Source organism: Salvia hispanica, chromosome 3, assembly GCF_023119035.1.
Source record: "Salvia hispanica cultivar TCC Black 2014 chromosome 3, UniMelb_Shisp_WGS_1.0, whole genome shotgun sequence".
In the NCBI taxonomy this organism is placed as follows: domain Eukaryota; kingdom Viridiplantae; phylum Streptophyta; class Magnoliopsida; order Lamiales; family Lamiaceae; genus Salvia; species Salvia hispanica.
This window is the reverse complement of record NC_062967.1, coordinates 55204456-55209666: the sequence shown is the minus strand read 5'-3', so window position 1 is coordinate 55209666 and position 5211 is coordinate 55204456.

Sequence of the window (5211 nt, the reverse complement as noted above, 5' to 3'; positions counted from 1 at the left end):
CAAACTAAGCCCCTCAAAACAAATTTGGGTTTACGTCGGTGTTTTGTTAGGAAACGGCATCTTCATCTAATGAATTTTGTGTTCTTTGGTGATAGGAATGCCTTGTAGGCAATGACTTGACGAGGGGCCAAGGCTCTCCCCTGTTTCTCCAGAAGTAGTCCAAAGGTGGAGAATGTTGAATATTGGACTCTTTGCTTTGGGCTTCCTTTATTAATTGGTTGGGCTGCCTTGTGTTGAGCCCATATAATTAATAGCTGGCCAAAATTAAGTCTGGCCCGCTTACTTATCAGCCCTGGAAAAGAGCCATGGAAACTCCGCAGGATCGTGCAGCGCGTCGGATGCGAGATGTGTTTGTTAAGTGAGAGAATGCCTTTCGGCCTCCTTTCCCGTTTTTCCTCTCCTTCTCTTGCTCTCAGAAACCGCCGCTTCTCTTCCTTCTCTCTAAGATTCCGGCGAATCCAGCCGGAGTTCCCCTTCGAGCTTTCTGTTCCACCAATGATTCTGCAGGCCGAATAGGAAATGTCACTCGTCAAGTATGGAAATTTAAAATTTTCATTTTCTTCTTGCTTCTACCCACATTATACTTCGAATAATTAAATTTAATAATACTTTAACTTTTATCAACATCATTAATCATTTGAGCCTTTTTCGTTAATATATTGATCGCTGAACTTCGTTACACCTAAACCGGCAAATTCAATAACATTTGTTGCGTTCTTTATAATTTGACTCGTATACTTTTTTCGTAACTAATTCTAACGCCGACGATTCTCACACCGGAAAATACTTTTTCATCCAGGGTAATTTTTGGGATGTTACAATAAGGGTCTTACAAACTATTTGGAGTTGCATGCTTTTGATTAACGACATACTCTCTCTAAAATTTGAGAATATTTGTGTAACTCACCCTAGTAACCCTTTAGTTACAGATCAAATATTTTAACTGTTGTTTTATAAACTAAAGTAGTGAAATCATATTCTTGGAATTTCGTTGTCCGCCTGAATCTCAACCACTTGTTTAATTACTTTGATTTTCTTATTTTTGTCTATTTTTTATAAAATCAAACTCAAAAATCATGTGTGTTGATATGATGCTAGATTGTGATACACAGTATGCATTCTTATTCCTCGTGATCGATATCCGATAGTGACCATTAGCTACATTATTGCTACATTGTATACTTGTAGTTAGTTCTAGTGTTAATAAATAATGAATCATCTGACCGAGTCACCTATTATGATGACATGATCCACTATTAAGCCTGCAATGCAAAAGCTTTAGACTCATTTATTTTATTTATGTTTTCACAAAATATTACAATAAAATAAACTCATTGTTATAATGTTGTTTCTACATTCCGTGTGTGAGAAGTGGGTGCAGATTTACCGTATACTCACTCGAAAATTGTGCAATCACTATGCACTATAAGAACAACTTTTAGTATTACTAATCTTAACTCATATGTCTCCAGATCAGCTTGTTTTTGGTAAATCATGTCATCTACCTAACGAATTGGAGCGTATGTCATATTGGATAGTTAAGGAGTTTACAACGATTTGCAAAAAGTGAAGAAAGAAATATCTATTCTATTTTATATCAGCTTGATGGATTCCATAAAGAACCATATGAGAACTTGTAGGTCCAAACAGAAATAATAAAAGTTTATCATGATAAGATGATCAACCATAGAGAATTTAAACTGGAAGGGGTGAAGTTTTGCTTCACAATTCTTTTTTTTTTTTTTTTTTTTTCTTTCTTTCAAGTTTACTTCATAATTCCAACATATCATTCTTCCTCGAAATGATGAGATCCAAGTGATCTGTCCCGTTTATGATAAAGAATATCTATGATAGTGGAACTAAGGAGTTATTTTCATGCAGTTCACAACTAATGGGCAAAAATTGAAAAAGTACTGATTGTCGGAATGACCCGCCGCGTGAAATTGACATGTTATGTAAAGTTGATGATATTTTTTATCACTTTTCAAAACTCTCATTTTTTCAATGACACGGATTGTAACGAGTAACTGATAAAATAAGAGAAAAAGAAGAGAGATAGGACAAAAAATAAGAAAAAATGGTGAGAAAGTTTTCTAACATACTCCCTCCGTCCACGATTAGGAGTCCCAGTCATTTTTGCACACCTATTTTATAAAAATAATAAAAAATAGTTAAAGTGGAGAAATTGTAAAATAAAAAAGAGAATAATGTTGGGAAGACTCTTGTCAACATTATTATCTCTCTTACTTTACTATTTGTCCACTTTAACTATTTTTTATTATTTTTATAAAACGGGTGCGCAAAAGTGACCGGGACTCCTAATTGCAGACGGAGGGAGTAGAAATTAGACTAATTTTGATGGATAAATTTTTTAAAAGATCGATTATTTTTTGAAGATATAGTAAATATAATTTTATAATAACACAAATGAAATCTATCAGTGGAATGCGTGATTTATTTAATAAAATAGTAAAATTAAAATGAAAAATTATACATAAATATCCTAAAATGGGAAAGTAGAATACTAATATGGGAAAAAGGTACTAAACATATAAATTTATAATACTTCAATTAATGTACTACCTTCGTCCTATAATAAGAGTTACTCCCTCCGTCCCAAGGTATTAGACCAACTTTTCTTTTTGGGATGTCCCAACATATTAGACTCATTTCCTTTTTTAGCAAAAAGCATCTATCTTATTTTATTCTCCACCTACTTTTTTCTCTCTTCTCTCCCCTACTTTTTCCCTCTCTCATACTTTACTCTCTCCACTTTAACTATTTAAATATCACTTCCTTAAATCATGTGCCCAAAAGAAGTGAGTCTAATACTCCGGGACGGAGGGAGTACATTTTACTATCTTGGTCTATCCCACAATAAGAATCATAATACTTCATTTTTACTATAAATAGTACGTAAATCTTGCATTCCATTAATTCACTTCACTCATATTTTATTATTAAACTAATATAAAAAAGTGGGTCTCGTATTCCACTAATTTTTTCAATCCATTATTCTTTATATTTCTTAATACTCGTGCCTACACTAAAAGTGACTCCGATTGTGGGACGGAGTGAGTGATTGCGAAAGAAAATTGAAAAGCTTTTTTGCACAAAGAGAAAATTCTAACTCTAGTGTTAAATTTTATATACGTATATGCAGGAATATTTTTTATTTCTGTTCTGGCAACAATTTACAGTGTCAGTAATACATCGGCGAGTCTTTCGGCAATTAATACTACTGATTTCGAATACTCCGTATTTATGGAAAGAAATCTTCTTACTGTTACATCACTTTTAAATGGGCAAAGTTACTCTCTTCATAGTTATTACTCCCTCCGTCTCACTTAAAATGCAACATTTGGGAATCGGCACGGGATTTTATGTAGTGTTGTTTTGTGAGTTAAAAAAGAGAGAAGAAAGTAAGAGAGATGAAAAAGTAGAGATAGAGTTGTTTCCATTTTAGAAAACATTTCATTTTTAATGGGACAGCCAAAAGAGAAAAATGTTTCATTTTTAGTGGGACAGAGGGAGTACTTATTACTGTGTTTCAGTTAAACAGAAAATGTGTATTTTGCCACGCTGATCGACCTTGTAAAATAAACTGATTGTTTAAAATTTATATAATATGTCAACATTTTTTAATACTCACGCAAATTCAAGTATTGCAACAATGCATATGGCACATCCAATCGAATGTGCAAAGCAAAAATGTAAATTATACGTAATTATTAATTCCGCATACATTTATCCATTGTCAGACTTTGAACTTATCAAAATATTGAAAAAACCAAACTTTGTCGGTCTTTCTACAAAATACTCCCCCTGTACCAAAAAAATAAAAACATTTACGACAACATGAAATTAATACATAATCGATGAAATAAGAGAAATTAAAAGAAGGATAATTAAAATAATATTAATAAATAATAAGATTCATATTATTATTAGTGTTTAATAGTGGATTCTGATGGTATAAATTGTAAATTAATTGATATATATGAAATATGAGTTCGTAAACTTTTTAAAAATAAAAATAAAATATTTTTATAAAATGGATAAAAAAATAAAAGTGCCTTTTAATTTTATGAAATGGAGGAAGGAGTTTGATAAGTACATGAAATAATAAAGCTCGAAAATCTGACAATTGTTAAAAAAATCAATCGCTTAGCGAGGTGAAATTTAATTAAATATTTATTAATTTTCAGTAGGGATGTCAATTTAATCCGAAACTCGTGTGCCGGCCCAAACAACCCGGTAAAATGAGTGGGTTAGGGTTGTAATTTTATTACCCGACTACAGAACGGGCTAAACGGGTTGGCCCGGATGGATTGGCGGGTTAAACGGGTTGGCCCGAACGGGTTGCGGGTCGGCCCGATGTGTTGCAACTTTTAATTAAAAATTATTATGTTTTAGGGGTTTTTTTATATTTTTGAATCCTCAATCTTTCTACATAATCATTAGTCTTATTCAATCTTCATTTTATACTTTTCCACTCGATCCCACAATATCAACTTTCAAGTTCCACATCAACTCATTATTCCACTGTCCCATCATCTACTAGTGTCTTACAACCACCAAAGTCAATCAAGACAAAATTAAGAAATAATTCATCAAAATTTTAATATATTTATCATTTTAATAATAATTCATGTAAGATATGGTTTTTAATTTTCACAAAGAATTAGTTACGAACAATGCCTAAATAATGACATGAACACAAGCTTTAGTTTATGTTGTAGTTGATCGAGATGAAATGCTTCTTACCAAGTATTATTGCAAAATACTATGAAAATATGAAGATTTTATATGATCCTAACTAAAAAGAAAAAGTATCGATACAAGAAATTATTTTTGAAAGTTTTTAGGCCCGAATATAGCCAGATGGGTTAGCCCAAAACCCGGCGGTTTAGGGTTAGAGTTGAAAATTTATAACCCGAAAAATCCATAACCCGAATAGCACGCACCCAAATAGCCCGGCAATCCAAGTGTGTTGCCCCGAACTCGAACGAATTAGCCCAATTGACATCCCTAATTTTGAGTTAAATCTCTTTTTTTTTTAACTATTTAGATGAGGCCACAATAAGTTACTCCCTCCGTCCCGGCTAAGATGACACATTCCTTAGCCGGCACGGGGTTTTAGGAGTAATTGGTTAATGTGTTTAATTGGAGAGAGAAAAGGTGGGTGGAAGTATTAAAATAGAGAGAGAA